Consider the following 11,707-nt stretch of genomic DNA (forward strand, 5'->3'; position numbering starts at 1 on the left):
TTAATTACTTTTTTATTTTTATAATAATATATAGAAAGAATTAGATATTAGTCACAGTATGTCTCCATCCCTTGATGACCCACAGTCCCTTTTTCTTGTTCCAAACTTCCTTTGGTGAAATAATCCAAATAGAAGCCCCACTGCTCCTGGAATTCTTCCTTTGGTTTTTTGTTAACTATGTACATAAGTTTTGTCATTTTGCAATCTTAGTAACAATTTGTATATCTGTCCTTGGAGATGTGGATTAGCTTGAACTAAAATATTCTCAAATTCTGGGAGCAAAGCCCCTTTCTCCACCTGCCTAGTGAACTCTGAGTTAAACCTCGAAAGCAATTGGTTAAATTCTAACCACTGTATTTCCGGTCCTTCTTTAAGGTTTTAGGATCTCTCAGTTCTGCAGTCTTAGATAGCATATCCTTGTATTTGAAACAAGTTATCCTCTTCAGTTGGGATATTGTAAAGTAAGCTTTGGCTGCAGATTTCAACAATGATGGTGAGGGAGAAAGTCTGTTTTTATATCTATACCAAATGTTCATCAGAGCAGATGACCATAGATTGAGCTTTGTTTTTTCTTCCTCTTCTGTTTCAGCAAGGGCCAAAGATTATTGTGGAATCCCTCCGCTTGGCCTGCCTTATCCAAGATTAAGTCTCTAGTCATTGGTTCTATTATCCAATCTTCCAATGCAACAAGTGTGGCAGCATGTAAATAAAGCTTCAAATTGGGTACAGATTGACTATAGACCTCTTTTCTTTTCATCTTGTAGTATTTTGAAGGCAATCCTGGGTCTTTTATAGTCCCAAATAAACTTGTTTAATTCCGTTTGCTATTTGTATAACATCTTATCTTTAACTGATAGAGGTAATACTTGAAACAAAAAGTTAACCTTGGGTAGAATGTTCATTTTAACTGTGGCAATATGTGCAGACCAAGAAAGTTTCAATTTATGCCATCTTATCAAATCTTGTTGAACCTTATTCCACAACCTTCCATAGGTATTTGCCATCAGATCTGAAGGGTCATTTCATAAATATACTCCAAGATATTCACAACCAAAGCTGTTTCTCATGCATTGTACATGTGAATTCGATGTCCCAATCAAGATGATTTTGGTCTTTGCTCTATTGACATAACCTGAATACTGGCCAAAGTCCTTCAGTAAATCAAACAATACTGGCGTAGATTTCAATGGGTTAGTTAAAACACAAACAACATCATGAGCATAGCTTTTTAATTTAAATTCTTCAACTTTTAGACCAGTGATCTTATCCTCTGCTCATATCTTAATTGCTAGCATTTCCAATACCAAATTGAACAACAATGGTGACAAAGGGCATCCTTGTCTAGAACCATTCTTAATTTGGACAATGTCTTTAGTAAACATAACACAGGAAGTTTTTCAGCTCGTGCATCAAAGGGAGCCACTCCAAACAGCAGCAATTGAGGACATTTTCCCATCCAACGGTCTCATGACCTGGGGATGGGCTTCATACCCTCCCTCAGTTCTTCTTTGCCACTAATGGAGAAGAACAATTCTTAGTTAGCTCCCACTTTTTGGTCTTCAAAAATGTAATTTTTCAAAAAGTGCTCTACTTGTTCAATAAAGGTGATAAGAATGGATGAATGCTTGCTCTTTCTGGGGTGAGAACCATAATGTATCAGCACATAAAATATGCCATCCCCACATTCTCAGTGGAAATATTTTGGACCACCCTCATCAGTGCCATCAAGGATAGCCTCGAAACCATTGAAACAGTACATGGAACCAATGCACATGATGACGGAACAGTCACAGGCGAGTGGCACAATTGTTATACATCATGATAATATCCATAGTAGGGTTGTACAGGGAGGCCCCGATTCGGACCGTTTTGGATCCGAATTGGCTGATTCGGACCGATTCGGAACTGTCCGAATCTATTCAGGGCCATTGCAAGTCAATGGAGGCCATTGACTTGCATTGGAAAGCCTCCTGAATCGATTCGGACGATTTGGGGCCAATGCAAGTCAATGGCTCCATTGATTTGCATTGGAAATCCTTCCCCCGCCTTCCCCGGGGGCTGGAGGGAGGGGGTGGATGTTGCACCCCTGAAACATCTTGGGGAGCTCAGGGAGGGTCTTCCCTGACTCCCCTGCAAGTTTTAAGAAGGGGGTCCAATCCTAGGGGTTCCCGAAGACGATGCCCCTATCCGCTCCATTGGTTACAATGGAGTGTCAAATTCTTTAGTCTGAACATGTTTCCCCATAGAAGTCTATGTTCCTTTGGAGCCCCCAGGATGGGACCCCCTGGTGCAATCTTCCTGAAACTTGCAGGGGACTCAGGGAAGATCCCTCCCCCTGAGCTCCCCTGCTATTTTCAAGAAGATTGGACCAAGGGGTCCCATCCTAGAGGCTCCCAAATGCGTGAGGAAAAAATGATTTCAGAACAAGGAAATTGGCAATTTACCAATAGTTCTGGGTGGCCAAGAGCCGGCAAGTTGACCTTGAGGAAAACCAATTGCTGGACTCTTTCGGGCACCAGGTAGGAGCGATACTCACAGACGCTGCTGCTTGCATGAGAAAATGCCCGCTCGCTCTGGACGCTCGTTGGCAGGCATGAAAGGTAGACACGGGCCAAGTGGGAGAGGGCCGGCCAGACCGCCTCCATCCTGGCCCAGTATCTCAAGGGACAGGCGTTCTCGGACTTCTGGGGCTCACCAAGGTAAGCCCTCACCATCCCAGATGCACTGTCCTCCCTTGGGCACCCGCTGCCCTCAAGAGAAGGAGTGGGCTGGAGGAACCCCAGCAAGAAGTTGCCCTGCTCAGCCTTCTTGCTGGGGTGGACTGCAGTGGCTGATGTGTCAGCAGAGGCTGGGGGGGGGAGGAGCAGTGGACGTGCTGGCTCCTTCCTCCCCTGCCTGGCCTGCCACCTCAGCCTCCTTGGACTTCCACCAAACAAGCCTCTGAACGAGCAGCTCGCACCATTCAGGAAGGCTCCTCTCCCTCTCTTCTAAGCTGCCCTTGATGCGCGGATCACACATGGCGACGAGCCTGTATGTCACTGACTTGCAGAGGGGCTCAAAGCGGCTCTCAAGCCCTCTCAGAAGCCTCCTTGCAAGTGCGCACACAGCTGGAACAGTGTCTGCACGTCCTTGAGCCGGGTCCAGGAAGGGGGCCAGCACCACACGGACCTTGTGGACCATAGGCATGACCAGACCCAAACTCGCCATGTCAGATGAGAGCACCTCTGTGAAAGTCTTGAAGGGTCCAAGAACTTCCACGGTCTGAGAAATGATCTCCCACTCTCAGTGGGTGAGCCACTCCCCAGGCATAAACATCCCCGTCTCCTGGACAAGGGTGTCTAAGGCTCTCCTTTGCTCCACCAAGTGCTCAAGCATGGCACGGGTGGAGTTTCTGATAAGGCAGTGCTGCGGCATGCCCATCAGGACTTGCTTTTTCTCCAGCCTCGAGATGTCGTACGAGCTGTGAGAAAAATGAGTCATGATCTTCCGGCACTTCTCGATGAGATGCTGGAAGTCAATGGCTTCGGCGGATGAACTGGCCAGAGGTCGGAGTGGTGGAAGGTCAACCCAAGACAGGCCTCTTCTCAGGTGGGGGGAAGGACGCTTCCTTCCCCCTCTCACTCCCCTCCACCCCTCTAGTTTTCTGTAGGGCCTTTCTCCCAGGACCCCTAGCCTGACCTTCCTTCTTGCCACTCATGTTCCCTTGGAAAAACTGTTTCTAGTTCTAATCTAAGAGACAGGGAAATTTGAGGCCCTACCACTAACTGCCCTAACACCTGTTTCTAAAGAAACCTTGCAACTTATAAAACCTCCCACCAGCTACCTGTTTAGTTTTTTTAGATAGACCCTAAGCTGTTCTAACTTCTATGGAGTTTTCCTGTCCTTCTCTCTCTTGGATTTTCTTTTAACTTAAGGAACTTGTCTGGGCCTAGCTAAGTTTAACTGGCCCTACCTAACCTACAGCAGGGAAAAATTAGAAAAAAACTTTTTACACTTTTAAAGTGTTGTGAGCTACCTGAGTGTTACTAGCTAGAAGGAAGGCTGGAGCAGATTTGTGCAACAAGCCCCCACCTGATCTGCTAAGAAGAACCCCTAAACCTGTTGGCCTCTAAATCAATTCCTGTCTCTACTAGGAAAGCTGGCCTTCAATAAGGGACAGCCCCTTCTGATTTAAAGTTTTTTAAACTACTAAGAAAGTTCTTTTTAGCATAGATCCCAAATCACTTTTATCTTATAAAAATGCAATCCTATCTAGCTACTTGGGAAAGAAACTATGTATTCTAAAATATTAGTAGCACTTGAAAAATTTCCTATGGATTTTACTGCCTATTTAAAGGGTCACTAATTGGGCACCCCCCCCCAACAAACAACCAGTAACAGTACAACAATACAAGCCCCAACCCCCACCCCCAAAATACTTTTAAAGAAAAACAGCAAACAACAATTCCCCAACCCCTCCCCCTGGCCCCCACCCACAGAAACCCGAAGGCAAAAAACTTTGGAAAAGAGAAGGGAGAGAGAGGGAGAAGAGGGAGGGAAAAAAGAGAAAAATAGGAAAGAACAGAGAAAAAAAACCTAAAACAAACTATTGGATGTTTTCTTCAGCGATGTCCAGTTGTCCACAGGACAGGTCCAGGAGGTCCAGGAGTCCAGGAGGCAGGCAGGCAGGCAGGCAGGCCGCTCTACCAGACAGGGAGCTTGGGAGCACCACAGCCAGCCAGCCAGCCAGAGAGCTCAAGTGAGCTCCAGCAAGCAGCCCCTTGCTTTAAGTAGCCCCCTCTTGGGCAGGCTACAAAGCAAGGGGGGTTAAAAATTTTAAAAGTATTCTGTGAGTGGCCAGAATGCCTAAGCTGAAAAGCTACAGGCATTCTGGTTGGCCACTCACTCCCCCCTCCCCCCCGCCGCCATTTTCTGGGGTAGCCAGAGGCTTCAGGCAACGGCTGCCTGGCCTCCGACTCAGCCAAATCTATTCGGGTCTGAATCGATTTGGCCTTCTGAATCGCCGAATCTAGGCGATTCAGACCGCCGGGGGGAGCTGGAGGCCCGATTCGGACCGTTTCTGATTCAGATTTGGACTTTTCCGAAACTGAATCGCACATCCCTAGGCCAGGGATGGGAGACCCCATGACAAAATCCTAGGTTGACTCTATCCTGATACTTCAAGTATTGTGGCCTTAGCACTTCTAGAGGAAATCCTAGGGCCTTTTTGCACGGGGATCTTTGTTGCAAATTGGTCACTGAATGAAAAATCGCCATTTAAAATAGTGGAATTCGTCGTTATGCATACCTGCCTTTGTAGTGGAATCAGTTGCGTTTTTTAGCGTTTCCCACAGGCTTCCGGTCTCGGCAGAAATCACTAGAAAGGAAGCGCTATTGCCAAGCTCGTCCCGCCCCTGGCCGTCAAGCAGCCAATGGGCAGCCGTTAGCATGCTCCCAAACAGCCCCTTTCCCTTTAAGGAAGGTTTTTTTTAAAAAAAACAGACCCATTGTAACGAATCTGGGTAGATTCGTTGCAGCGGAGAGACCCATCCAGCTGCCTGGGGTGTTTGAGCTTTCGTTTGATCGTTTGATCGTTAACACGCTGCCTCCGAGTGAAAAAAAAAAAATCCCCCCCCTCTCACGGGCCCGATTTTCGGCTGAATGGAATGTGTGAAATGTGTGTGCTTAGTGACTGAAGGGGAGGGACTGAAGCCGGGAAGCCTCTGTTTGAGCTGTCATTTGATCGTGGCCACGCTGCCTCCGAGTGGAAAAAAAAAATCCCCCCCTCCCCCCCCCCTCACGGGCGCGATTTTCAGCCGAAACAGTGTGAAAAATAAAGGGAAAATACATCAGCAAACGGGCTTCTGCGGGCTTCTTGTGCTTAGTGACTGTAAACAGCTCTGAGGAGGGACTGCAGCCTGGGAAGCCTCACTGGCTAAACGGAGGCTCGCCGGTGCGTTGATCTCCACTCGCTCGGGGAAAAAAAATGGCGATTGCTTCGCCGGAAGTTTGGAGGACAGGCTCAGGAGGAGGGACTCTGAAGAAACCGCAACAATGTTAACGCACAGGACTTTATCGCTATTGTTGCAGATTGGTTGCAGGAGTGTATCGCTTTCCGGAGGGTGAATCCACTTTTTGGGATTCCCCTGAAAGCGCTACAACGAAGCGCTTTTTGCGGGTCGGTTTCAGGAGTGTTGCAGATTGTCTACGACGTCGTGGGTTATTCCAAATTAGTAGCGTTTTCAATTAGCAACCATTGTGCTATTTTGAAGCCGTGCGAAATGGCCCCTAGAGATGGTAAAATCAGTTAGGAAAAACATACATAATCCATCCCTGCTATGCCTTTAAAAATTGAGAATATGAATAGGGTTCAGCAAGAGGGGTACCCTTTTCACCCATCCTGCACTATCCTCCCTGATTGCTGAAGAGATGCAGGCTAAGCAAAGAATCAGTTCCCATTCCACCCCAGCTGATAAAGTTGGCAGGAAGCCAACTTGAGCCATAAAGCTTATTTGGTGTCATCTGTAAACCTCAGAATAGCTAACAATCAAGCTTTTATGGCAGCATACCAACTTTTTCAATGGGAGAAGATCACTTTTTATCTAGACCAGCTTCCTGATAATAAAAAGTCTTTGGCCAGTCATCCAAACTGAAGCACTCAGGCAGTTGAAACAACAGTTGAATGCAGACAGTATATTCATCATAGACACATAGAATCATAGAGTTGGAAGAGGCCATACACACCATCTAGTCCAACCCCCTGCTCAATGCAGGATCAGCCCTAAGCATCCTAAAGCATCCATGAAAAGTGTGTATCCAACCTTTGCTTGAAGACTGCCAGTGAGGGGGAGCTCACCACCTCCTTAGGCAGCCTATTCCACTGCTGAACTACTCTGCCTGTGAAAATTTTTTTCCTGATATCTAGCCTATATCGTTGTACTTGTAGTTTAAACCCATTACTGCGTGTCCTCTCCTCTGCAGCCAACGGAAACAGCATCCTGCCCTCCTCCAAGTGACAACCTTTTGAAATACTTAAAGAGGGCTATCATGTCCCCTCTCAACCTCCTTTTCTCCAGGCTGAACATTCCCAAGTCCCTCAGCCTATCTTCATAGGGCTTGGTCCCTTGGCCCCAGATCATCTTCGTCGCTCTCCTCCGTACCCTTTCAATTTTATCTACGTCCTTGAAGTGAGGCCTCCAGAACTGCACACAGTACTCCAGGTGTGGTCTGACCAGTGCTGTATACAATGGGACTATGACATCTTGTGATTTTGATGTGATGCCCCTGTTGATACAGCCCAAAATGGCATTCGCCTTTTTTACCGCTGCATCACACTGCCTGCTCATGCTTAGTTTACAATCCACAAGTACACCAAGGTCTCGTTCACACACAGTGTTACCTAGAAGCGTATCCCCCATCCAGTAGGCATGCTTTTCATTTTTCTGACCCAGATCAGTATGCATGATGGCTTCATCTATAATCCTTTGCAGACATACTTGGTCAAGGTCAACAGCTCTTCCTCCTAAATCATGGGCTCACATAGAAAACTTACCCTTTGAGATCTCTTTGTTTTTACATCTAACACCAATACATTTCTATATCTATCAGGTCAAGAAGCAGTGTGTTCCTTTGGGATAACCCAAAGCCATGCCCTTTTTTCACATGAGGTTTCTAAGGGAAGGGCTTCAAGAACATGTATCTGCCAAGGGCCCCCCTTGCACCTCGGTGGCCTCTCTCACTAATGCTGTCCCACTTGCTCCCTTGAGAATCTTCCATTCAAGGTTTCATTCCTAGTAGCTATTACCTCTGTGATGAAGAAATTACCATGCTTAGAGCTGATTATCCCTTTGTAAAGTTCTATGATTATGTTTGTGATAAAACCCAAGATTAATTTTCTACCTAACTTAGTTTCTAGATACCACCAGAACCAGGACAACTCACTACCCATCTTTTCTCCACACTGAGTGGCAGTAAAAAACAACATGTAAAATGTGCCTTGTTTTATTTTAAACAGAACAAGTACTGTATTTCCCGGCGTATAATACGACTGGGCGTATAAGACCACCCCCCAACATTTCCACTCAAAATATAGAGTTTGTTATATACTTGACGTATAAGATTACCCCCTCTTCCACACACACCAAATAAAACATAAAAGAGCATCAGTAGTAGGGGTGGGGAGGAGAGAGGGAGAAAGAGAGAGAGCCATAAAAAAAGAAAAGAAAGCAAGAAACTGTGCTCGGATTAGTGATTACTTCCCTTCCCCCAAAAAAGGCGAGAGGAGAGGGGTAACTCTCTGTCTCTGTCTCTGTCTCTGTCTCTGTCTCTGTCTCTGTCTCTGTCTCTGTCTCTGTCTCTCAGAGGCGGCGCCTCTGTGCATTGAACTGAGACAGCTTCCTCTGCTTATTTAACTGCAAACAAAGAGGGAGAGAGAGCAAGTGAGCGGAGGGCAGAGCAAGGAGTAGTGTTCCCTGCGTGCCAAGCTTTCAGGCCCCAGCACCGGGCTGGCCACGTGTGCTCTCTTCCTGAATGGGGGCAGCTTCAAAACAGGAAAATAGCCACAGTAGCTCCTGTTGGAATGGGTTCCTTCCACTCTGTTACTAAGTTAGCTAAAAAATCTCATGGGGATTGGCCTGAGGGCCTGCACAGTGAGAACTCGATGAACAATAGTTACAAGTAAGAAGAAGTGGAGCTTTTTAATATCCCAGTTTTTGCTACCTGAAGGAGTCTCAAAGAGGCTTACAATCATTTTCCCTTCCTCTCCTCACAACAGACACCCTGTGAGGTAAGTGGTGCAGAGAAACCTCTGATGAAACTGACTGGCCCAAGGTCACCCAGATGGCTGCTTGTGGAAGAGTAGGGAATGAAATCTGGCTTTCCGGATTAGAGGCCACCACTGTTAACCACTACACTGGCTCTCAACAGGAAGTGCATTACTGTTTTTCCGGTTCATGCCCATCACTCATTGTACTTAACCAAGTGTCAGGCTAGAGTAATATGGAACAGTTTTTGCTAAACACATCCACTTGTTACTCCTGAACTGCTGATTCTTCTGGACACACATACACTTTGTGCTTCTATGTGCTTAGTCCCTTCCTCTACTCATTTTCCCTCTCTCTCTTCGGGTAGCCAGCCCTGCGCCTGATGGTACCAGAAGCCTTTGGGAGCAGAGCCGAGGGATGGGGGAGCACTGCAGATTTTGTGATGTCACTTCTGGGTTATTACCACAATGTCATCCCCTGTTTTTCTCCTGATACTTAGTGTATTGAGCAGATGTGATTGAAGGGGGGCAGATGATAAGCCTACTCTCTATTTTCACCTGTGTTCCCTATGCACATCTCTCTGTTAGTTCAATACATTTCACAGTTCAGTACCAGAAGTCAAAGCACAATCCAACAACTGCCATTCCGGAAGGCTGTGTGAATAACACCAACTTACACTAGGATAACACTATACTAGCAGAATTAATTACAGTAAGTTTCCGTCATCATTGCTGGTGCTGTGTGTTGCCTTGTGTCCTAAATATCCCAATCACTTCCTCCTACATACAGCTTTGTTCTTTCTCTGCATTCACTTTCTTCTTTTCATCCTCACGTCTCCCAAATTTGCCACCAGCCTGTTGTCTTCCAGGAATTTAAATTATTTCCCAAATGACTCACTATGTCCAGGTAAGCCAAAATCATGCTAGTTTCCAGCTTGTTCTCACAGCCATTTGAGCATAGCTACCTGGCAATACCGCAGGACAGAGTTGATAGCATCCAGAAGCTTATGTAATTAGATATATTACTGGATGTTATCAGCACACTGATGGTAAAACAACTTAAAAGCTGCAGATGCTCTTATTCAAATATCTTACATTAAATGACCCAGAACATGTAAGGGAAAAGCACCTTGTTTCCTCCAAAGCGCTAATGTGAATACCAGGGACCAATTCCAATTTGCAAGTATTTGTAACTAGCCCTCTCTGCCTACACAATCCTTATCTCTTTCAAGACCAGAGTCAAGAATTTGGTAATTACCTCTTTCTGGGATCCTTTGGTCCAGTAAATGAAAGGGTGAGACAGGAATAATGTAATTATCTAGAGGGTTCCAGTGAGCGTGTGCCCTGATTGTATTTGGAATATCACCTGATGCCAGATGGCAAAAGAATATAATTAAGCCATAGACCAGAGAGAAGCCACACAATGATCAGGTACATAGAAAACATTTAAGCCTCCACCTTGGACTTGGAAACTTTATGTCATCTAATACCAGGTAGTGATGAATTAGATAGAAAAGTTAGCTTTCTTTTTTTATGCTACAAGATTATAGAGACTGTGATGCTTAGTATTACTCTGTTCTTTAAATATTTAATATTTCATACATTTTACTATGGTCTGGCTTCTTGTGGACCTATAGCCTTGAGAGTGCACAGCTCTGAGCACTGCCTAATTGCTCAAGAGGTAGCAACCCAGAGAGATCCAGGCTTTGGTCTTTGACAGAACACCGTACTACAGATTTATCATCTTCAACAGCAATCTTAATATGGGCCAATATGAAAGAACTGAATTCCATTTTATAAACCATTTTAAAACTTTCTCTGCAGTTCCCAATCCAGTCTTCAGGTGCTTTAACAACACCCACAAGTCAACCATACTGAGGATAACAGAGGAATCTCGCAAGACTAACAAGGAGCCATTCCCTCTGACACTGGCAACAGTGGCAACCTTTGAGAAACATAAAACAAAAAGGAGGAAAGGAAAAGGAGGAAGGAAAGGATTTCCACTGACTGATAGATACTAACTGTGAAGGCAGGCTCCAACAACCTAAGAACTGCTTTGAAAAGAAGCATTGCATTGTGATATATAGATTCTATGGCACAATAATTAAGCATTCATAATATCACCGTGCCAAAGGCCACCTCCAAATAGTTGCAGAATAACGTCTGTGAATATCTGGAGCGATCAACTGAGAGGCTCAACTTGACAAAACCCAAACATTTTGAATGGGAATATTTAAATCTTGACTGGATTTTTGCAACATGCTCAGCATCCCTGATTATTACAGTTTGTAAATAGTGATTGTGCCACTTCTGTCCCATTCCCATGTATGAAGCCAGACTGAACAGGGTAATGGCAGATGAGGAAATGGTGCCCAGGGTGGAAGGCAAGAAGAGTGGTCAGGTAAGCCAGAGCTGGTGCTGGTGGTCAGAGAGAAGGTGGGTGGGATGAGATTCATTCTCATCTGAGTTCTCCCAGGTCCCTTTTGTTGTGGGGGCTGAAGTGGGATGGAAGTGAATTGCCTAAAAAAACCCTAGGGCATTTATACTTGAGGTGAAATTTATACTGCAGATTTCCCAGTTCACACTGTTACCAAAAATGACAGATGTCATGGACACTTGACCAGTGGGGAATGATTTGTGGGAGTTTGGTAATGTAGTGAAAGGATCAATTGCCTATGTTTACAAGGTAATTGGACCCTTTAGAACTCAAAGCAGACATCAGATAGTTATAGTAAAATAACGAGCAATCTTCATTTATACGAAAATAATAAAAAGAAATAGACAAACATATATCATGCACACTAACAGTCAATCCGATAGGAAATTCAAGTGGGAAAAGGGTTGCAATAGGTATATTTACCAGTCCTAGAGGGCAGAGAAGCAGATAGAGATGACACAGGCAGCCTGCAGTGTGACGGGTGATCTGAATGGGTCCTGGATCAGAAAAACATTTTGGCTGGGCAAAGC

This window comes from Paroedura picta, chromosome 3 (assembly GCF_049243985.1).
Source record: "Paroedura picta isolate Pp20150507F chromosome 3, Ppicta_v3.0, whole genome shotgun sequence".
Lineage (NCBI taxonomy): Eukaryota > Metazoa > Chordata > Lepidosauria > Squamata > Gekkonidae > Paroedura > Paroedura picta.